The sequence below is a fragment of the Mastigoproctus giganteus genome, chromosome 9, assembly GCF_048544385.1.
Source record: "Mastigoproctus giganteus isolate SK-2022 chromosome 9, ASM4854438v1, whole genome shotgun sequence".
Taxonomy (NCBI): Eukaryota; Metazoa; Arthropoda; class Arachnida; order Uropygi; family Thelyphonidae; genus Mastigoproctus; species Mastigoproctus giganteus.
The window spans coordinates 138,382,964-138,408,484 of record NC_143583.1 but is presented as its reverse complement, the minus strand read 5'-3'; the positions used below and the strand labels follow the sequence as shown (position 1 = coordinate 138,408,484).

Below are 25,521 nucleotides of genomic sequence, written 5' to 3'. Positions count from 1 at the left end.
ACCTGTCATAGGAAGAAAAGTAAAAATACGTGGCTTACTTTTTAGTTCCGTGTCAAATTTAAAGTTGATGCCTGAGGTAATTTGAAAGAGAATTAGGAGTTATAAAGCACGATGTCTGACAGCAGAACAAAACAGAGATGTTCTAAGGACAAGATATTAGGAGGTGCGTGATACAGCGCTAAAATTTAATTTCTGCTTTAAGGCAGGCCAAGTGAATGCATTAAGCTGTAGTGATCCCATCGGGAGATTACGAGAATTATAGTTTGAGTAGTGGAAAAAAAAAAAGGAAAGGCGAAGCGTACATAGCAACTCGGATTAAGGATACTAACACCAAACCACTTCAGCAGCATACAATAAAGATGGAGCTGCGAGGGAGAAAGAGATGGTGGGGGTAAGCAAGAAACTAACATGATTGAGCCGTATACAGCGAACAGCTTCATACAGGTTTATAACGCAGAGGATGTCCGGATTGAACAAGCGGATTTTGACTGATTAGGGGCTGTGCACGTGATTACCCACGGGCCGGGGAAACTGTGTTTCAAGGATTTTATACTCTACATATGCCTATGCCACTTGGGATGGCCAAAGCAGATCCCAAAAGAAAGGTTTCAGAGAACACTAGAAACAAGATTTCCCCCCATACCTACCATGATTTGTGTAACTCCCTCCACTTTAAATAGAACCCAGTGAGGAACAGTCACTCCCTAAGCCTATCAGATTGCTAAGGCAGGGCCTATGTTCTGTTGACAAATGACCAGACACAAGATGAGTGAAGGAAAGGAAAAAAAGGAAAAAGGAAAATATATATATATAAAAAAAATCCCCAAGAGAACGAGAAGTATTTCAATTTCACAGGACGTTCTAAGCCTCATAATACCAACGCGTGGCCTGGTACGACCAGAAGAACTGTAACGACGGTGGTGACGATCAATGGCGTGTCACGCTTGGATCACAGGAGGGCTTTAGTAACTGCCCGTCTCTCGCCTCTACCACTTTGGAAGCTCATTGAAACCGGCGTTTCCGTGAAGTGTTTCGGACGTCACGACTACGGTCCGTTGATCCCTTGAAACTAAACACACGTGACCTGCGAAGGAATGGAACGCCGTCAGCGTCCGAGACCCAGATTTCAACTTGGCAGAATCCACACGCCTCTAATTATAGAGATAAGCCCGTCTGTGTACATTTCTGTCACTATGACTTCATTCGGTTCCGGAGATGAGGATTAGAATTTTTTTTCGCGCATTAACCTCAGTCTTTTACTGCATGGTACTTCGAATATAGCTATGAATCGTGAAATGTAACTCAAGCCCCGTTAAACCAATGCATGGTTCGTCAGAATGAATCCGATTTATCCCACTACAATTCAGCTTAGTCTAATCCCAGAACAATGGCAGCGGAAACAAAAGAAATCAGTACTACCCACGTAATAGCGATGAGGGAGCATACTATTATAAGCTTGAACCCAAAACTTAAGTAATAGTATTTTCAACGCCAAAATTGACCTACAGATCTGAGTGACACCATGGCAAAGAAAATGGGCTGATATGGACATAATGGGATCAAGTCGTTTTATTTTGATACGACTGCAAAACCTAACGTTCTGGACTAATTTAATTTCACAAGGGTGATTATGCATCATAACTCTATATGACGTTAAGAGATGTTAATTTCATTAACGGGTAGAACTGGGAATTTTTAGCTGAATTTTAAATTCAGCAGAGGGTAAGAGAGCACCTGAGGAAAGGAAACATTTACAAGAGAATGGATACTGAGATAAGGAAGAGGTTTGTTAAATATTTCGCATAGAGTGTCATGTTTTATGGGCCCGAGACAATGCAAATAGAGGAGGATATAAGAACTGAAGCTTTTGAGATGAGGAGGTGGAGAAAATTTGTGAGTGAAATGGGACAGATAGGGTTAGAAATATAGTATTCAGGAGGATAGCGAAAATATGATAAAGGCTAAAAAGAAAAAAGAAAATGAGATAAAATGGATTAGGCATGTAGTGAAGGGAAGAAAGGTTTTTTTAAGAGCTATAAGTGAAGGGAAGAAAGGTTTTTTTAAGAGCTATAAGTGAAGGGAAGACGATGTGCAAGAAACGGAGAAGGAGAACTGAAAATATTGGACGATTATTATAAGAGTCTGATAGATCGTGGACTGAAAGCTAGAGATGCAACTGAGCTATGGCTGTCGTAAACCTGCCATGTGGCAGAGAATATGATTGTAATGAATTTTTATTCAGAAAATGTATAAAATAAATCTTTGGGTTAATAAACTTATTTCAATGAGTTTATTAACCCAAACACTAGTACTGCTTCTTTCAAGTTTACGTAAATAAATAAGCTCGACAAACTAAATCGAAATGCAACACTACACTCTAACAATATTAATTATAATTAGCTTACGAGTGGGAAGCTCTTTCCCCGAGACCGAAGTATTCATGCTTGCCATCCAAAACCAAGTTGTTGTTATTTGGTTTTTAGGAGCGTTAGCAACTAAGGCCATATTGCTCCGGGGATAAGCGGTGGTCATTCCCTGACCTTTCCGCATCCTCCGTATTTGGTAGCTCACGGGCTGGAACTCCGGTCTAATCAAGAAGCATGTGCTACGCACTGATGACCTGCCCAAATGGCTACGGAAGCGCCCCAAAACCAAGTCAACAACAGGAACTACATCGGCAAAGCCTCCGGGGTCACAAGATGACACTGTCGATGATGCCAACTGGTTCCAGAAACAATCCACCGCATCACCGCAGGCTGCAGAGTGACCAACCCAGAGAGAGAGAGAGAGTGCACTCATAGACACGACCAGGTCGCCAGAATTACATCAGAAGCTGGCGCAAAAAGTACCAATTGATCATAGAAAGTGCACCGTATTACGATCCCCAGACAGTACTAGGAATCTCTACTCACAAACGACACAAATATCGCTCCATAATAACGGACAAGACGATCCCGCACAATATACCAGACATAAGCTTCATCAACAAGAAGGAAATGGCTACCTACCTGAACAACATAGCTGTGCCCAACAGCAATAACCTCCAGAAAACCTACGGGGAAAAGATAGGAAGTACACAGACCTAAAACAAGAAGTCAAAGAAATGTGACATATGAAACAAGTAATAACCATCCCGATCACCATGTCAACCACCGGCATAATGTCAAAGGGTCCCCATAAGAACCTAGCAGCAATAGGCCTCACAGAGAACATTTACATGAAACTCCAGAAATCAGCGATTCTGAACACCTGTAGGAGATTAAGAGGACTACTTAACCAACAGTAATAATAATAATAAACTGGACACAGCCATGCATTTGGTACCAGTGCCCGTTACGGCGTGGAAAAAATCCCATGAGGTGAAAGAATAATAATAATAATAATCGTTGTTTAAATTCAATATAATGTGTACATTTAGGTACCACGCTTTTTAAGTCAAAACACTGAACTATTTTAATTTTTTTTGTAAATAATTCCAATGAAGAGTGTTAATAATTTCATTTGTTCACACTGTGGAAATCCGAAGCCTTTTGAAAATAGTGCACATTGAAGTTTGGGCCACCAAGTAGTTTCCTTAATTCAAGTTTGATATTCCGAAAACATTTTTTTTTTTTTGCACTTACAGGCCAAACATTTTACTTTGTTCGGTTTAGACCTAGAGATTGGGGCTAGAAAATTACTGTATTATCGGGCCCATCTTACCTGAACCACTCGGATGAGATGGAGGCCTGACGGTGCATTATCCTGCCTCTGTCTGCTACAGCAGGACGTTTGGGAAGAAGGCGGAGGTACAATAAACAAATTAATTAAACACAATTTAATGGTATGAAAACTCAGAATATAAAACACAACCGTCCATAGTTTAGTCAAGTTAGTGCTGTGAAGGCAATGAATCTCCTTTTATATGAATAAATGCAGAACAAAAATTTCAGTCTATTTACTTCGGATGTTCTGTAGGATCTTTATTCATAAAGTAATTCACTGTTTTCAGGGAGTTAAAAAAAAAAAAAATAGGCTGATAGTACTGTAATAAAGCATATGTTCGCAAGGTGGTGAAATTTTGCACGCAGTGGGAGAAGGTACCATCCAAGGTAAACAGAATTCGTGTTAGGTATATTGTCCAGTCCTTTTTCGGTAGCTCTGAACCCGTGTCAATGATGAACATATTCTTCGCAGAGTTGCATCAAACACATTGGGCTGCGTTTTAATTGGATAACCCTATACATACAAGTCCATACCATTTATCAGTTTCCTTTCCGAAACACATAGAACAGTATTTTTCAGAAGATAAAATAAACAGCACACATACGTTTGAGATCATAGTTTATACTGAAATAATTAAGTGTTTAACCAGTAGTCGGGAACGATGGAATATCTATTGTATTATTATTATTTTACTTTGGATCGTTGTAATAGTGTACAGCATAGAAAATCATCGTTTTAATTATTTTACTTAATAAATTCTGCAAGACTTATGAAAATGCATTATTTTCGTCATAATACTTCTTTTTGTGCCCTCCACCTCAGCCTTATAGTAGTTGTCTCGAAGAGCCATTTGTAATTTTAGTTTCAGTTGTTTGATTGGAGGGGCGGATTTTATTGAACAAGTTATTATTATTTTTTAATTTTGACATCAACTCATTGGCCATAGTGATTCATAATGCACTATATGTGTACCTGCGTGTGTTTATTAAGCTGCACTACAACTGCATAATCATAAGTAGTAACGCAATGTCATATAGTGTAACTTAATCATGCACTAAAGATTAACGTGAAAGTATATTTTCGAGATATGAAAAAAATATATAAACATGTGCTAAAAGGGTTTAAAAGCAAGTCAAAATAAATGCTACTTTATATTTTAATACTGCCCAAAATATAAAATCTATTTTCTCAATAAAGCAATGCACTAAGAAACAAAATCCATAATGCGTTTTCACTGTTTGTGGATCTTCTGTAATGGAGGATAATACACTGACGTTCAGACGTTTCAATTGACGCACGATGGATACAGCAATACTGATTCACATGGACTACTATGACAGCTGCTTTAATGTCCAGCTACGTAATTTTTAGCCACTTAATCACGTACAACGCTCCAGCGCATCTTGGCAATCAATAATCCTTACAGCTTCACTGAGCACACTATCAACCGTAATGGATGTATCCAACGACCTACAAATATAGGGTGGAGGCTGTTTTCGGTATAAACCTTTTTACGGGGAATTTTACCAAATGCCCACCGCTAAACCTTAACTGAAGCGCCTGCTTCAAGTTTACACAACCGAACAGTCATGAACTAGTTCAAACAGCAACGCCTGAGTGGCAGGAGAGGAACTTCTCCAGAACCAAGTTTACGGTATTAATTTCTAATGAATGAATTTTGCGCTTGAATGGTTCAGTTTATCTAAGAATGGAAAGATATCTTTAACCAGCGTAACAACGAGAATTAATGTTATTCCGCCAGAACTAACAAATCACGATTGGTTCGCCACAAAAGCATTAGGAAATGAGCATTGACCTTACACTTTTATTTTCTTTTTAACATTAAACAATGAGCGCACTCAAATCAGAAACTGAATCTAATGTGCACTGAGGTGTGTTGTTCAGCAGAAAAGTTACATTCTTCAATAGACTGGTCGCAGATGGGTACTACACAATTCTGTGCGGAGTGCGCGCGCAGGACTGCAAATATAGCAGGAATCATCCATTATGCTTCATTCTACATGCCTCAAGACCTGTCTCTGACAAGCAAATAGAATGAAGCGAGCATATCTATCTGTAGATGATCACTGAAATCAACCTAAGAAAAAAAAAAAAAAGTGAAATGACGGAAGACCAAAACAGACGCCTCCTTTCGCATAGTTTCTTAATTGATAATCTGAATTCAGCACAAAATAGTAAATTTTATTTTCACCTAAAAGTGAAAAAAATCTTTCCTTCTTCATGAAGGAAACAGGAAACATTCCAGTGAAACTAATAAAACTAAAGGAATGTTTATTTTAGTTGTTTCTTGTTCTGACTTTGATTCAGTAGGATCTAATAGTTCAGATTTCCGTCTTTGGAGTTATAGCAGTAACTCAAATAGCAGAGACGTGTCACTAGTAGAATACTACTGGTATAAAGGGGAAGGGAATTGTAATGTAAGCGAGTTTTGGAATCTATGCTGTGCCATACAACGGCGAAAATAGAGTTAGAGATAAATTAATACACGTTATAAAAAAAATCTACCGTGCTTAACGTCCAATGTATTTTTTTTTTCACACGAAGAAGACAAGCCTATTTTTTTTTTTTTTTAACCAAGAAAAATTTCGTGTTACACAGCCGATAGATCACGTACTAAAGTTTCACTATAACGGTCCCAGGTGTTTCCCTCATCTCCGCGTTGTACTCTGCTTATGTAACACAGAACACTGTGAAGGCCAGAGATTTTGAAAAATGTATGGTTGTGTTATACAGTGTCTTGTTCCTCTGAACTTTTAACCGTTGGGCCTCTAGTGGGACCCTCCGTTGCTCACACTTTACCCCGAGAAGGCAGGTCAGACATAGAGGAATCGCAGTAGAAGTAGTACTCTGGCAGGTCCTCCCACCTAGTTTCCGGAGATTTCAGTGGCAAGGGCCTACAGTAAAGAAGAAGAAGAAGAAGAAGAAGAGAGAGAGAGAGAGAGAGAGAGAGAGAGAGAGAGAGAGAGAGAGAGAGAGAGAGAGAGAGAGAGAAAAAGAAGACTAATTAAAGTGTTTAAATTTAGAACTAAGTTTAAGGTTGAAGTTAAGATGAAGGTTGAGGTTAATCGTTAGGTTGGAGTTAAGTTTAAAGTTAGGCACACGCGGTAGGTTGGTAGTAGGAGGGGAGAGGTAGAAATATGGGGATAATAGTGAAGACATTCCAAGAAAGTCAGTGGGGACAAGCCCCGCCAGGAGAAGGGACAAAAAGCCGTCCCCCCCTGCCGAGGGAGAGGAGAGTTGCGGGTTTGAGACTGAAGAGAGCGGGGGAGAGGTCTAATCACAAGAATCAACTTGCATTATGACATCAGGGTCATGAACAAAGGACATTCGTAATTTCTATTAAATTTTTCGCTGCCTCTCGCATATTACATTTTGTCCGATTTTCATGAACCTTCCCAGAGCAGAGTCCCAGATATCATGGCCCCCTTTAACCCATCCTAGCTCGCAGAAGCTAGCGCTTATTAAACCTTGAGACATTAACCATACTCGTATACATTTATAATTCTATAAAAACATCATATAATAAATTCTGTTAATAACAATAGTGGTAACTGTAATTACCTGGAGGGGTTTGTTTGTTTGTTATTTGGTTTTTAGGAGCATTAGCAACTAAGGCCATATTGCTCCGGGATATGCGGTGGTCATTCCCTGACCTTTCCGCATCTTCCGTATTTGGTGGTAATGGGCTCCGTAAGTACATTTTACAATCCCGTCTTTTTATGAAGAAGAAAAAGTCGTTATGGTGACTTTATGGTGAGAGAAGCAGTTCAGTGAATTTAAATGCCATTCACGCCTGTGTAATTTTTTTACTCGATTTTTTTTTATACTTTTTGAACATCCACTTCTTGTAACGGTAACAAAAGATCTGAAAATCCCCACTATTAACATATTGGTTTTTGTGCAACCGCTACCATTTCATAATATTTCAATCTGATCCCCCATTTCTTTATTCGAGTAGTGCAAAGTCGAGTAACTCATTGCAAAAGTTATAAACCCGCCATTTTATGACGGATTATATTGGTAATTAGAAATAGCATTGTAACTTTCAAATGAGATTTTCCGCATTGACGGTCTACAGAAAACAGTGGATTACGAACTAATCCCTTCAACCTTAAGCTTTTCTCAATCACAGGCAATTCGAGCAACAGTCCGTAAAATTCACTAGAAAACTGAGCCAACTCGACACAGACAAGTCTGCTTCCAGTGAATATGATTGGTCAGTTTTATTATTATTATTTTTTTAATTTTAAGGCCGCGACTACTACTATAATCATAATGCGTCAAGTCTATTTTTAATTGACTAAAAAGGTTCAAATTTTTGTTACGTTATTCACTAATTATATTTATATGATTAGATTTAACAGAAATTAAATATCATAATAGGAGTGAGGGAAAACCAACAATCATTCTTGAGGATTGAAGAAACTCAAGACAGCATTTTCTTTAAAATCATTAATGAATACTATGAACAATACTGCTTCATTATCTATTAACATAAACTGCCCCTCTCCTCCTATTAAGATTAAGCAGAACCGTTCAAAGCCACAAAACGCTAACTCTAATATTTATGAAATAAGATAAGTGTAAATCCAGTAAATATACTGGATTTACACTTATTATTATTTCATTGTACCATGGATCCCAGTACAACAGGCCCATTTATACTTATACTGTATTTATATTATAAATTTATCAAGGACTATGAGATTATGCAATCAGTTAAAATTGAATTTCATAACTTTAATAAATCTATACTAAAAGTTTTTAATATTGATTCTATTTGTGTTTTATTTTTAATATTATAAGTTGGATTATTTTATTTAACTATACTTTGGTATGTTCATATGTATTTCTTCCACAATTTGAATTTATTCTGTAAGGTTTAAGTTTAAAGAAATATTAAATTATGAATTAGAATTATCTATTATATTATATATTGTACTATACCATAACATTATTTTTTCTTTTACTTATGTCATAGCTTAACCGCTTACTTCCTTTCCTTTATAGATCATAAAAATCATATTAACATTATTATCAAATTCTTATTAATTTTTTAATGTTGAACATGCAAGTTCACCTTCAGGCTGCTTATTTTAAATACCTATGTTGAATTGCAGTCATCTGAACACACGTGACTGCTGAATACGATGCTGTTTCTTGTATTCTGTCTATCTTGTTAACGCCTCTGACTGTTTGGTCGTCCCGGAGTATAAAGAGAAAATTTATTTATTTTATACAACAGTTTCACTTTTTGTCACTGTCCATATCTAATAACTATTTTCTGTACTCTTTTGTCTTCTGTGAACTTCTTCAAATTTATTTCGTTAACTGTAGGATTCTGGAGGATTAACTTTCCGAAGTGTCCGCGATCTTGTTATGAGGAGTGTACGCTAGAATATTTAAAATTTGTCATTAAAATTTAAAAACAGGGAAGTTTTCCTGAGGAAGATGCAGACAACTATGCGTTGGTGGCATCACGCTCATCGGCATTTTCTTTCGTGCAGCTCTAGCGATGGTGCGACTTGTAGAAATACATTTAAGCGATGCATACTTTAAAGCAAAACCAGCACCTGTTACCGTCATTATTTATTGTTTCTGTTTCAATTATTTTATTATAATTATTTATTAATTTTTGATAACGAGGAAGGAACGAATCATAGAGAATTCCCCCCCCCCTCATTTTTTTGGCAGATGCAAAAAAGAAGTTCACATCTTAGCATCATTTATTCATTATAATATTAATGCCTACTTGCCTTCGTTTTGAATTTCGCCTCACACTTCTTAACAATTATGCGGCACATAACAGTCATGTATAGGTAGAACGCTTGCGTGAAGTTGCCCATGACTAAGGCTGTGTTTACACACGCGAAACTGAAGCGAATGCGACAATGTTTACTTCCCCTAAAACCAATAAAATGAAAGAAGTGTGAAGGGTATTTAGTTTTATTGGTTGGTTAGGGTAAGCACTACTACATCCAGCTCAGTGCCGCGTGTGAACACCGTCTAACACTTTGAAAATCCGGCGTAGAAATGGTTAAAAGCGACTTTGAGCTTGTCGACTCGCAGCGCCTCTCTACAACCTCTTATATACTGGGGGCTAAACGAGACAAAATGCCTAAGAATAACATGCCGCTTGCCGCCAATGCAAAATTATCTCTTCACCATTCTGAAAAACCTCCTTGTACGATATTAGTACAGGTGTATCGCTTGTTGAATGTTAAGCCATATGTAGTGGCGTTGTCATGCATGAAAAGAAAATCTGGGCCAACCGTACCCTTAAGTCTTACATAGAGTTCGAGGATTTGTTCTCGTTACCCTTATCAAAAACACGAAAATGGGTGCAGCCGTTGATCAATATTCCGCCCCACACGAGAAACACCGCCTCAACCATAAATGTTCCTTTCTTTGATGTTGGAGAGATGGTACCGCATTCCTCGTTGTCTTCAGATGAAATAACGTCTAGAATCTGTTTATAGGATAAAAAGGGATTCATCAGAGAACAGAACTGTCCCCATTTGTTCAGCGATTCAAGTCGCATGTTCATGGCACCAGTTTTGACGAGCTCCGCGGTGGTTTGGGGTAAATGGAATAAACCAATGGCTTCCTTTCATAGAGTCCACTTGAATTGATCCTTCTTAACAGCCTGGTTGGAAATGTTTTCACCTACAATTATCACTACTAATTTGTCTGTCTCCTGAAACTGCTTCGACATGTGTTGTGTCTTATGTACGGGGGCACCTAAACGTTAGTTTAACTCCGCCATACTACATTGCAATGAATACAGAACTCTGTAATATGAGTATGGTGTTATGCCTGCAAAGTGTGTGTCTTGTTCTGTTGTTTTGCTGCTTCCACAGTGCCGAGACGACACATTAAGGCAACCTGCCCGCTATCTCATAGAATCATCTAAACGACGATTTGCCATCCTGAGTAGTGGAGTGGCTATCCCACTGAGCAAGCAAAAAAAAAAAAAAAAAAAAATAAATAAATAAATAAATAAGTTATGTGGTCGCAACTTGTATTTTTATAGGCATGAATAATTTGCATAATGTGCAGCTGTGCAAATGTGCATGAATAATTTGCATAATGTGCAGCTGTGTTAAGGCGCATGAATAATTTGCATAATGTGCAGCTGTACTAATGTGCATGAATAATTTGCATAATGTGCAGCTAATCGATTTCTATTGGATACTCGGAATTTGCATCTCAGAATGCCTATTAAATCAAATATTCGCTTTCGGCGACACTGTTCACAATAAAATATTCATGAAAAACCTTTGTTCTGTAAATTTTGTCGAGAAGTGTATTATGCATTTATAAATAATTTTATTATTGCCTTCTACAGTGGTACTTAATTCTTAGTGCAACAGTGGAGAAAAATAATGTACAAATCATGTTCATAATTACGCAGTTTACTGACAAATATTAAATTATGCATATAGTACGGCTAATTATTTAAAATCATTGATAAAAATTATACTGTTTTTGCACTGTGTGTGTGAAGTAACATCCTCGGGCATACTACAAACTTACTCAACTAATTTCTTTTTAATTGTAATTGAAATAATACAATATTTATCTTCAAGGATTTTCATAATTATCACTACTAATTTGCATGAATTTACATAATCTGCAAACTTAAGTAATCTATGTTGTAAGCAGCGCTCATAATAATTGTATATATTCATTAACTACGTGTAGAGACTGATAAATTAAGTTCATCTTGTATGTTACTAAAAAAAATAAAATAACGGCAAAAAGATAATTATTAAGAAAATAAGAGCGTAAACTTTTATTTTATTTTTGTAAGATGGAAAGAAAAACGTTAAAGTTAGACAACCTTCTGATATATTGGTTTAATGTTAAACCACGAAGGGGTTTATAAAGTTAAACAACACTAAAGACACTACTCCATATAAATAAAAATTTATTTGCAAAAGTTCGGAATTCTGTTTTGTCAGACAGACTCCAGTACATTAAAGGATTAATTCCACACACGGGGAAACAAAGGAATGATGTTTATTATTAACCAAAATTTTAGTTAAAAATGTAAAAGGAATCTAAAGTTATTACCATTATCTCAAAGGAGCAATAATCTGCATCATGAACTTCATTTTGGCAAACTGGTACGTAGAAATGAATTTTCATACGTAAGAAAATCTGCAGTACTGTATTTAAATCTGGCGACCATTTAATGGGTCTACAACGACCTATCCACTTTCCAAGAAGTTTCAACGCCCGTGCAAGTTGTGCGTGTGTATTTACGCTATGTACACCCACATCAAAACTATAGTTTTCATGCTTAAAGTTGCTTAACTATTGTCTTAAACAGCTTAAAACCATTTTTCAGCAATCCTGTAAATGGAGACGTTGCACTCTACATTTTCGGAAGGGAAACACAGTTTACTATCCGTAGATATGAGTCAAATTTCATCAATTTCCTTGTTCTCGTTACCGATAATACTAGCGTTTCCGAAAGTAATGGATGAATGAAATTTAAAAAAATAAAATAAGTTTGCAAGAGTATATCTATACATACATGCTAAAATGGCTTTCAAAACTTCATATTTACAAAGGAAAGTATGGAGAAGGGATTCCACCCTATTTTTCTCAAACAAAAAGAAATAGGGAGTGAATTTGAGAAATTACTGATTTTTTTTTTTTTAAATTTCTCGAAACAAGTTGATAACTTATGTCTCTGCTACTTATTTAACCATTTCAGAACTTTAGTTTACTACACACACCACCTAGCTTAAGTTGTAGTACATGGAAATAAATGTATTTGCTTAGTAATTGACTGCACTCTTATGTCTCCTCCCACATACACGTGCGTTTGCACAATGATCATGCTTATGTGGGGGTAAGATGTCAACGACGAATAGCTTGATGATCAAGATACCCCTCCTTCAAAGATGCAGTTCCGCCTCCACCGAATTAAAACCACACAGTACATAAATTATATAGTAACCTTACAACACAAAGCAGACAAATTAAGTAGGCGTAATCTCCAAATAAGACATTTCGTAGACGTCGACACCTCTACATATTGCGAAAATAAACTACGACTTCGTTTCAGTCCCGATTACTTCCACGTAAAAGTTAATAAACGTTGGTCAATACAGAATCACACAAGAGTGATCCCTCGGGAAACCTCCCACTGACATAAGGATCCCATATTTTCATTTCTGTAGGTCACAGAAATCAATTCATTGCGGATCGATTCTTTTCTTAGAAGACAAGCGTGCACGAACAGACTCACTCACTAACAAGCTAATAAATGTCGTGTAATGTAGGTCACTATTTAATAGCAAAGCCATTAACACATTAACGTTTTGTGTAGGATATGAGATAATAAGGCCGTACTTCGGATAATGTGTATGTACATACTCAATACTTTGAAAACGACTAATTATACTCCAAAATAGTCAATCAGATGCGTCTCTGACAATCACAAGGTGATGCAAACGGGTAAGTGCCACGGATAAAGTAATGACTCCTCCTAGAAGAACACATTTATCTTACTAAGAAATCTTTTTTCCCAAAAGCTGTCTGGTCATTTTCTTAGGCGAAACTGTTAAAGGAACCTTTGTTGGTTGGGTTTTATTGTCGCATTAGCAACTAAGGCTATAATGCGCCAAAACCTGGTCATAAAAAAAAAAAAGTAAAACTTTCGGTGGCCTAATGAATTAGGTCACTAAGTCAAAATATAAAAACAAGTATAAACTGTATAAGATAAATATCAATAAACAAGTAACGATAACAAGGTAGATTTTTTAAATGCGAGTAAAAAGGTTTACTGATTTTAGAAAGCTAAAAACAGCAGACACATGGTCATTGTCAGACAATATCTGGCTGAATGTATACGGCTCAGCCAGATGACTAAAAGCGGTAAAATATACATCACGTTCGTGTCTAAAACGTGGACACTCAGCTAAAATATGACGAATAGTTAAAAAGGTGTCACAATTCTCACACATAGGAGAGTCATCTGCCCTCAGCAGAAATACATGCGTAAGATCACTGTGTCCTATGCGAAGGAGAGCTAAAACAACTTCCTCTCTGCGGTTCCTACCCAGACTAAACTGCTAGTGTTGGATTACAGGCTTTATCTAATACAGCTAGTATGTGGCCTGCCCATGCTAAGATTGTTGCCATTGGGAGAGTAATTTAGCGTGTATTAGCTGCCTGTAGTCTGTATAGGGGAATAAGAGGCAAAGAGTATTGTCGTGTTGCGGTGACCTGGCTGCAGCATCAGCCAGTTCGTTACCCTTGATTCCAATGTGGCTTGGGAAGGAACCTTTGTGCGAGAGAAACTAACCACTCACACTGACCCCCCCCCCCCACACACACAGGTTGAACAGTAAAACATTTTTGTCACAATTCCTTCCCAACAAGAAAAAATCATAAAATAAACTCGCGTGATATTCTTCAATGAGATTGAAACTTAAATAACGTAAAAAAAAAAAAATCTTTCCTGGACAGTTAAGTGTTAATTGTATCCTGGAAAGTACTGAGGCCCTTAACGCTGTGAGGTGTCTGTAGATGTACATAACAATTCTATGGTCGGTCTGCTTCTTTTCTAGGTGAAAAATCCGAATTCCCAAAATGAGTGAAATCTTATGCCTCCCTCCAGAAAAACAGCAAGGACTTCTTTATTTATATAAACTCTAAAAGGAAGTGGATGAATCAGATTGGTCCACTTGATATCGATGGTTCGACTGTTGATGATCCTGCTCAGACAGCTAACAAACTGAATGAGTATTTTGCATCTACATTCACACAAGAGGAGTTATTACAGGAGGAAAATGCCAGATGTTTATCAAACTGTAACAGGGTGATTAATGATTTTGTAATAACTGAGAGCAAAGTGGAGGAGAAATTGTTGAAGTTAAACATAAGAAAGGTACCTGGGTGGATGGGATCTATGCAGTTTTATTAAAGGAGGCGGCAAAGGAACTAAGCAAACCATTAGCCATAATTATCAGAGCATCCTTGGAATAAGGGGAAGTCCCCACGGACTGGAGATGTGAAAATGTATCCCCAATTCATATAGGAGGATCGAAGGGTGACACGAGTAATTGCCGACCAGTTAGTTAGACTTATGTTCCAGGGAAAATAATGGATTCACTGGTTAAAGGATGCATTGCAGGATCATCTAGACAAGACTGCAATAATAATTCAGACACAGCATGGGTTTGTTAAGGGAAAGTCTTGTCTGACAAATTTGATTAGATACTATGATGTGGTTACAAAGGAACTTGATGCAAAAAATAATTTTGATACCATATACTTGGATTTCAGGAAAGCTTTTGTCTCTGTTGCGCACGGAAGACTACTGTACAAATTGGAGCAGAATAATTTTAAGGGTTTTTTTTTTTTTTTTTTGGTAGTTGTTGGCGCATAGGCTTCTGTGGCCATAATGCACCTCCCAAGGTTTTTGCAGTACTTTGATCCAAGCCCGAGGCGGGAATCGAACCCGCGACCTTTGGGTTGCCAAGCAGGCACTTTACCCACCCGGCCATTTTAAAGGGTAAGTTGCTATAATGGATAAAAGGGTGGATGAATAGGAGAAGAGAGTGGTAATCAATGGACGCTGCTCTTCGTGGACTAATGTTATTAGTGGAATCCCACGGGTTTCGGAGTTGGGCCCACTATTTTGTATATTTATCAATGATATTGATGAAGGTATATCAGGCTTAGTGTCGACATTTGTAGATGACACAAAGGTTGGCAGATGATACACTGCCATTACTGCCATTAATGACAGTAATGGCAGTGTGCTACTGCAACAGGATCTAGAAAATTGGGCAGATGGGCTGAGAAGTGGTAACTGAAGTTTAACATTGACAAATGCAAAGTACGGCATACGGATAGAAGTAATCCCAGAGAAACTTACCAACTGTGTGGTACTATACTTCAGGTGGTAGAAAATGAAAAGACTTGGGAGTAATTGTGCAGTCAGATATGAAGTTTTCGAGCAATGCAGACAGGCGGCCAGAGCAGGTCATGGGGTTTTGTCAATGATATACAGGAATTTTGCTAGTAGGGAAAATGAGGTGATTATCCCTTTGTATAAGGCAATGGTCAGGCCACGCCTTGAGTACTGAGTACAGTTCTGGAGGCCTCATTTTAGGAAGCATGTAGATTTGCTTGAGAGTGTACAGAGAAGGGCAACAAGATTGGTGAGGGGAATGAAGGGGTACTCTTACCAGGAGAGGCTTAAGTTCTGCAAATTGCAGCAGCTGGAGACTAGGCACCTGCGAGGTGATCTGATTGAGGTGTATAAGGCTTTGAATGGGTTGAGCACGCTGAATTCTGATTGGATTCTTCCGCTTGCTCAGATTACGAACCTAAGAGGGCATAAATTCAAATTGAGGAAAGACGTAGAATAGATGTGCGAAAATTTGCATTTAGCCAGCGGGTGGTTAATTGCCGGAACAAACTTTCATCTGTCGTTGTGGAAGTTGAAGCTTAAATAAATTCAAGGAGGAACTGGACAAACTTTGAGGAAATGGTTGTGTGATTTTTTTGGCTGATGCTACATAAGCTCATACGCTTGCTTTCTTGCATCATATGCCTCTATTACTCCGAGACCAACTAAACTAACTCGGATAAATAGTCCTACAAGTTCCTATACTTGCAGCGGGTAGCACGTTAGTTCAGTATGGCGACAGTAGCAAACTTATGGCGTAACTATTCTATCTTCAGGGTAAAGGTGTATAAGTAAATCATCGTGAGGGCCACTCTAAATGAGTAGCCCTCACTCATTTAGAGTGACCCACTCTAAAATCCACAGATTTTAATGGAACAGCTTCGGAATTTATATCTTTGTTGCTTTTTTTTATAGCTTTGTTGTATTTATATCTTAGTTCAACTAAGATATAAATACAACAGTAGTAATAATAATAGCTTTTTATCGAAAAATCAAACTGAACTTTTGGCTTCTAGACTGAAAGGGTGGAATCTCCTGGAAGGGGATATCAAAATATGCTATTTTCCCAAACGGCAGCACTCATTTATAGATTTATTTTCTCAAAAAAGGCAACTTGGTTTACTGCAGTGATATTAATTCTCTAATGGTAACTCTAGGACACTTACAGAATCCAGCTGAAAGGCGGTTATCATCGACTGCTCAAAAGAGAGTTTGAAAGCCGCCGCCGCAGTAGCCTAGTAGTCACACGCGCGGGTGCATAAGTACACATGCCTTGAGGGACCGGGGTTCAAGCCGGTGACTGCTGAATACGATGCTGTTTCTTGTATTCTGTCTATCTTGTAAACTCCTCTGACCGTTTTGTTGTCCCGGAATATAAACAGAAAATGTATTTATTATTTTAAAGCAGTGTTGCTTTGTAACGGAAATACATTACTATCAGTACCCTCAGCACATGCTGCACAAATTTAGTTTAACATTGACAAGTGTAAAGTGCTGCATATGGGTAGCAGTAACCCCAGAGTAACATACCAACTGTGCGGTACTACACTCAGGGTAGCAGAGAATGAAAAAGACCTGGGGCTAATGTGCTAATAAAATCGGACAAGATAATCAGAAATGCTTGGTTAGTTGGCCAGTGAGGAAAAGAGGATCTTCAGAAGGTTGCACAACAGATAGTAGCATCACGTCATAATCATAGAAGAGCGCGCATGCGTGTGAAATATCATAATTAAATCTCTGATAAGAGGAAAAAATTGTACTACTCATAAAATTAAAAAAAGACGATCAATTCTACAATTACAAATAACTGCAAATTTACTGACCGCCAACATTATATTATATTAACAAATAACATTCATTGAATTCGTACGCCTTAAAAGTGAGGATAGTGAAATTTTATTTTAAGAGAATAATTCAATAGAATAGTTCAAGTAAATGGATTTTCCAGAAGAGTATTTCAGAGAAAAGATGCTCTCAACGTTCAAACAGATATAAAATTGGATACTGAAGAGAGAGACTGATTTAATGTAAAAGTATATTCTGCGCAATCATCGCGTTGAAAGAAGATAAACAATATATTAATTCATCGATAGTTCAGTCAGAAATGAAAAGAAACACTTAATACCCTGTTTCAGAGGTGGCGAAGGGAATTTTTCATTACTTTCGTATATCGATAGCATCATTTGATTTCCTATTATACCTCTTATAGAACAAAGTAAACACATTTTCGTTTGCGATATTAAGTTCCATGTTATGCTAAAAATTAGCGCTCCAATGTTAGACAGAGACATATGAAACGCAGTCGCGCAACGATGGGAACACTTTATTAAATTCATAAATAAGGGACACTTTACTTCACTTTCTCTAGCATTGTCACTTTCTCTAGCATTTCAGCAGGGGAAGATACCGCATGAAACGTATAGAACAATAAGTTCATGACTTGTGGTCTGTTGATCCCCCGGAGAGACCACGAGCTTTATTTTCAATACAGCTAACTACAGTACATGGTTTGCAGATCACCCATGCATCAATTTACTTTTTCTTTTAATTTTCGTTACTTGATGAAATTCGGAGCTCTGTTAGTGAAAAATGGGAAAATGAATTATCTATTACTTAAATTAATAACAAGTTGACCTAAACCGGCGTGCCACAGAGTAAGATTTAAAGTACTGTCCTGTTGGTAACAAATGTTTTTCGAATGATATATGATTAATCATTGAAGATTAAAACCTCCAGACCAATATATATTCGTGAACGAAAAAAAAAAAAAAAAAAAAATATATATATATATATATATATATATATTCAAAAAAAGGTTTGGTAATGTATAATAATCATAATAAGACAGATAAAGTAGTTTTCCCATTAACAGTGGAATGGACAGCGGAATCTTAAAATAAAAAAAAAAAACCATATACGCATATATTCCGTGGGGAAAAATGAAAATGGGACCCACTGATGGTGAAAAGACTGGGAACCATTAGAGTACAAAAGCCAAGGCCAAATGAGTCGATACACTGTGTTTATTCCATTAATAGAATTGCAGTTTTGTGGTCTTCAAGTTTCTTTGTGGTTGTAAGAAGCAAAAACCTGTCTCATCCCTTTATTTCATTTTGATAACTGGATTCAGCTGCTATTATAGAGACTGATTCATGTTTAATACTTGTATATGAGTTATTTGTATTCACGTCATCAGGGTCAGCATCTGATACACTAAATTTTAATTCAGTATTCGTTACCTGCGTGATGTCTTATATACGATTTATAACTAATAAGTCCAGGAGGGTTTTCGATATTATTATTATTTTATATATTTATTTATTTTTAGTTCCTGTGCTCATCTAAAAAACCTCTCATACATGTAAGTGTTGATTCGACTTGAACTATTAACATATTAGTGTCAAAGGTTTTGGGTATCAGCCTTCCAAACAGCACTAATCTTGGAGAAGAAAAGGACAAAATAAGTAACATATACATGTATCTCCCAAAGCCAAATTTGTAACTCCTTAAGTAACGACATCGATTCAATAACCTGTGTTGCAAATTTACTTCTGATAGCATTTTCATGGTTCTCCGTAGCCGAGTGGTCAGGAGATGGAGTGAAAAAGCACACGCTCCTTGAGTATACTGGGTTTCAAGCCCTTACTGTTAAATCCGGTTGATCTGCCAACCCGCACTGGACCAGCGTGGCAGAATGGTCCATTTCCCTCAACATGAATCGTTAGTTAGTCTGCAGTGGGTTGATAATGGCTGCAGTTTACCTTTTAGGCACTGAAGTCTGGGGGGGTCTATTAAAAATACGCGCAATTAAATAGCTTAGAATACGCGAGAAAAAAAAAAAGTGTGGAACCGCTGTTAAATATGAAAGACCTGAAATTTGGGCAAAATAAGAAACAACAAAAACTTGGTATATTCTTGAGATTCTAGTGAACACACATTAAGGGTTTCAATACACAGTGTTATTCTTAAGGCATGGGAGTATATACCCCGAAATGATTTAAATAAACAAAAAAAAAAAAAAAAAAATTTCCGTAACAGCGGGGTAGGGGGAGTAATTTCCACTTGTCATTCGTTTAGAGAAGTTGAGGTTAAAATCTCGTTGGAGACAAGAGGAATTTTTAAAGGAATCTTCAATGGAGACTCGAATTAGTTGTCTCAGGTGTAGGGAAAGTGGTTTCTCCATGAGTCATTCAGAATTTTTCGGAAAGTAAGCACATACTCGAGGTAGTTACTCGACGCCCCAAAAAAAAATCCCCAAACAATAACCCTGTATTTGCATTCTGATCGCTTAGCTAAACGAATTCGCAGGATGAAATTACATAGAATGTGTGTGATTGGTTAAAAAAAATCATGTCGACGCTGGCATACCAGCATTTCAACAAAACAGCAATAACTCGTACCGATACATACAGGAAGTTTCAAAATTTCGCGCAATTTAGAATAGAAGATATTTTACAGCTAAAAATAAGAAGAAAAGCTCCTATAAACAAATCTCAAAAGTCTATTTCTTAGAAATTGAACATATAAAAAAAAAAAAAAAATGAATCTCTAAAAGAAAACACCTAAAGCACCCATTCAAAGTGACCCCATTTTGTTCAATGGGGTCACTTTGAACTTTTGTTCAATTCAGCGCGACGAATCCACGATTTCCTGGTTTCAGCAGCTTCCAAAAAAGTGATTTCTCAATTCGCCTTTCGTGGTAATACGCGTAGTACAAAGTAAAGATTATATGTGATCCACACAAAATAATTTTAAGGTGTGAGTGTGAGGTCGGGTGATCGTGGTAGCAACTGTACAAGGCCGTTCTGACCAATTTATTGTTGGTTATTTCATTCCGTATTTAAAAATTTCAGAAACATCATGAAAAAAGTGGGCTTCGCACAATTGTGCAAACCCACAAACCCCATCCTCTCCTGATTTAAAGATGTCGTCCAACAGTTCCGCAGAAAATGTAGGTTTGCCATTGCTGATAAAAATAAGGGTCAATAAGACTGCCCCAAGAACGAACATTTTACAGTTTTGTTATTTTTGATTAATAGACAAGGCATCCGTGTTTTTGCTATTAACCCATTCTGTGTATTTTCATTACTCTTAGTGTACTGACCATAACTGTTTTTATTCTATTTTACTTTTGATGGATCTTTTAACTTTTTTTTTTTTAACTTATTTCTGTATATCAATTTTAATTAAGTTTAGTAGGTTGGTGCTGTAATTTTGACTGTTATTGTTGTTGATTAATATCTCGAAAGTAAAGACTTTTGAAACATGTTTATAGGAACTTTCTTATTTTTGTGTACAGAATACGTTTTTACATATGTTCCGTGTAATGCAGAAACGCCCGATGTGTGACTGCCTATACATGTCTTTTGAGAGAGAGAGAGAGAGAGTGCATACGCACAATATATATATATATATATATATATAAAATATTTTGTATAATATTGAGGATAATAATATAGAAGGTAATTCAAGCAGACAATACTTATTCTCTGAAATTATTAGGGTAATCCGAGGATGTAGGAGAAACTATTTCTTATTTATACTACTATATTTTCGACTTTATGGAGTTCAGGTTCTATTATACCTACTCTTAGTTTTTATTCTTACTATCTGCATGTTTCTCTTTGCGTTAACTTAACTTTAATTAATTAATTATTTATTTTTACCATATCCATCACATAGGGGGTCACCACATATATACTCACTAGAGGGATTATTTTTTCATAACGACTAGTAGTTACATTATGTCCTGGATACGGTAGATATGCTTTATACTTTACATTTATTCTTATTTTAATTATTAAATTACATTCTCTGTCGGGTCAACGATGTTCAATATATGCTTACATTTATAATATCTTCCTTTTGATTCAAAAAATTTTAACTACTTTTAATTGGTTTAGATTCAAATTACTTAATCTCTGGATTTTTTATATTTTATATATCTTAGCAGATATTGATCATTACAGAAACAGAGAACTCTTCGTTTTTTTGTCTTCAGTCTGGGTAGTTGGCCCCAGTTGAAGTCATCTAGATTGTGGGTAGACAACGATAAGTTTTGTGTGTGTGTGTGTGTGTGTGTGTGTGTGTGTGTGTGTGTGTATATATATATATATAAAAAGGAGGGCGAAATTATAAATTCTGATCCTCCAGTTTCCGAATATCCTCAAGGTAATCTTAAACAACTCTACCAACCCCCAGCTGTCGGGTTCTCCTGACTCCTCAGGCACCCGCAGTGATGGATCTGGCGGCATGATAGCTTCACCAGTGATCGAAATGCTATTCCATTAACAAGATATAATTGCAATAATCCTGATGATTACGAGTTATGGTGGCTTATTTATTCGGTAGTCAATTAATGTGTTCCTTATCTAATGTTGATTAACTGTTTCCAAATAAATTTTTTCCCTTTTGATGACTTATTAATACTAGTACAGTGGATTCGTTTCATTTATGTTTAACTCTTATTTATGTTCTACGCTCTAACCTCTCTCATTAGAATGAGAGAGGTTAGAGCTATTTTTCTTCACTTTCCTTACCCAGAGAACTGATACGAAGATACAATATATACCGTTCTTCACGCTATCAGAATTAGAAGGTTTGACTGAAACTAAGACTGAAAAAAAACTTAAGACTGAAACTTTGCATTCATACTAAGGGAATCCTGGGTATTTGTATCTATTTTTTTTTTTTATCTTTTTTTAAATTATTTTGTCATTTTTTTTTTTTTTTTTACATATTACTCTTTATCAGCTGCTTTGAGATATAATAACACATCACTTTTTTCCAGTGGCGAAACTATGTATTTTTCCTGCCTACCACCACATGATTGATTAGACCTGGGTTCGAGCCCGTGACCACCAAAATACGGAGGATGCGGAAAGGTCAAGGAATGACCACCGCATATCCCGGGAGCAATATGCCTTAGTCGCTAATGCTCCTAAAAACCAAATAACAAACCACATGACCTAACGACCCCATGTGACCTTTAACAACCATATCAACAAAGCGTCAGACCAACTGACTCCTTGCTTCCCCGCCCCTCGCAGTATGTAGTGTCACCAGTGCTTTTTTTTTCCTTTCTTCTTTTTAAATCAGTATTATACAGTGATCTGTCCATTACATTTCTTTTTCACGTTTGTGTGTGTGCGCGTGTGTATCGGTGAAATGATTTAAATGAGTAGAGGAAAATCCATGAATTATAATTTTAAAGAATATGAATACTTGCAGCATAAGTAATTAGTCTAAAGAATGTTATTATTATCATCATCATTATGTAAACTGCGATTATCCTCTTGAAAATTCACTAAAAGGGAGAACACCCCGCATACTTCAAGGAAACGCACTACACCAGTATTTTAAGTGAGGATTTTCTTGGAAAGAAATTTCCAGACCAGTACACAGAAGGCCGCAGCGATCTGCTTGAGTGCCCACAAGATCGCTTGATCTCACCCACTTAAGTTTTTCTCTGGAAGTAATCAGTGACAAAGTGGTTGTTCATAGCACGACAATCGACCTTGAAAAATCCGTACGTTTCCTGCACGAGTTCAGCAGAATAGCAAATTTCGTTACTTTCAGTAACTTTTCTAACTGTTGCTTATGCATTGCATCAACTATCAGACCCAGAACTGCAGCCTCTTTATTAATTTATGATGGCCCGAAATTGCATCTATGCTATTTTGGATAAGAAAGGGACGTAGTTTTACTTATAGCTTGGTGAGAGAACGAATGCATTACGAGAAATGCTAATACTGTACATTAGTCACAGGGAAGTCAACTTTGACTCTCTTAGCATGTGATCTTTCATGATTATCATTATTCATAGTGGAACTGGTAAGAATCACAGCTGAAAGGTTTGTATGATCCATGAAAACTCCTTTTTGGTCTCGTTGAGAACTTATCATCATGAACTAGGCCAGCCACGGGGAAGTAGGAGTCGTACCACAAGGTTAGCAAGTTAGTAAAGCCTTCATCCTGCAGTGGATTGAAAATGGCTGATGATGATGAAAGGCAGTATATATATATAAAGAGGAAATATTATTTCTTTCAAGTCTCCCTTAGTCGATTAAGAAATGCCCTCTTAACTAAACGATTCAAGAAACGTCAAACACAATCAAAACTCAATCCACTCGCAGAAGAATTATATACAATGAAATAAAAATCGCACATTCACCAGATTTCCTTGGCACCCGAAACATCTGAATGAAGATTTTTAAGGATGATGCCACAGTTTTTCAATATTAATATCACTGGCAGCTCAAGAAATAGGCAGTTCTACTAAAGTTGACACGTAGTAAAAATATTCCGCTAAGAGAAAAACGATTTTATACGAGTAAGGAGAATATTTCACTTTTAATAGGCATGGAACACTAATAACCTACTGTTTTCCTTATATCGATGGATTTCGTTAGCACTGAGTTCCATCTTATAGGTATCATTTGTTTACCACTCTTATTATTAAAAGAAAAACATTACGTTAGTGTTATCTAACTGAATACACATATCTTTAACGAGCAAAGTTGAATTTTCCCATGTTTTGATATCAACATTCTCCCCTTCCCACAAGGGGAAGAATCTTAATGTTTTTTCTTCATCTTTGTAGTTTATCAAAAAAAAAAAGAAAAAAAAAAAAGTCTCATTTACTCTACGTACTCTTACTGATGTCGTGGCACAGTACGGATGTTATCTACGATTCAAAAAGTTTCCCCGCCTCTGGAGAGGGAGGGAGAGAGCAGATAGATATGTAGGTACGAGTAGAAGAGATCACTGACCTTAAGAAGAACGTAGCAAGTCGTTAATATCAACGACGAAAGATGAAGGAAAAATATGTAATGTGCTACATTGATCCGGCACACTAGAATCGACAGTACTCTCTCTTCTCACAGTATCCTATCTGGGGTGATAACCGTCCGTGTGCGGACATTATACGTTTTCAAGCGCCCTACGCTATTCAAGAAGACCCCCATTCACTGAAGTACAGTCAACATCACATCAGTCTTCGGAAACTGACGACAAGTCACCGCCAGCCCTACAATTCATATCGGCGGAATTCAGTCCCGATTACTGCCGGACGGGAATGTTCTTTGCTGGTTTGTGCTCCACGTGCAGGTTGCTATCACTCCCTTGCTCTAGGTCATTTATCATTCTGCAAGTCCTGCGGCGTGTAAAAACTGCTAGCTCCGAGATTTGTACGGCCTGGGAAATAAACGATTATCCCAGGGATCTTGTACCTTCACCCGACAAATAGTCTTTCGATATGCAGGAAGACGGGATGCAAGAATGTCGGGAGAGTAGTGCCACGACAAGCGTGTTACTCCCGTCACTTTCCTTGATCTTTTCGGCAATATCAGAAAATAAATAGAACTTTGTACAGGTAAGTGAATTTTTGCAGAAAATATAAAGATCCGAATGACTTCTAGCGTTATCTGTTCAGACAAGAAAGCGATCTTATCATGGTCAAGAGTTCAATTTTAATCTAGAATATTCTCTTGTTATTCAGGTAATATTTATGAGATAAGAAATTGAACAGAACAGCAACTTCAATGAAGGGAAATGTCGCTACATTTTTATTATTGTTTCACGAAATACTCACTATCTGCTTTTCTTGAAATTTTCTTGCATGCAATAGTGCTTTACACTTCAGAGATTTCAATAAAAATCTCGTCAACAGCGTTATATTTCTCAACACCAACAACTAGTGGTTCCAGAAGTAATAAAATGACCATCGGTAGTTTGGTTGTAGTGTTATATTTATAACTTGCACTGCAGCCGATTTCCTTAAAATTTTGTCTATTTATTTCAGACAAATACTGACTAATATTAGACTCCATAGCAATATTTCAGCGGTATTCATAATATGT

At 37.0% G+C, this 25,521-nt stretch overlaps 1 protein-coding gene across 4 annotated transcripts in view; it reads right to left on the bottom strand.

Annotated features, from left to right (window-relative positions):
• Positions 1-25,521, bottom strand: part of LOC150080768 (plexin-A2-like) — a 1,384,718-nt gene that overhangs the window by 552,119 nt on the left and 807,078 nt on the right. The gene's annotated exons all lie outside the window — the stretch shown is intronic.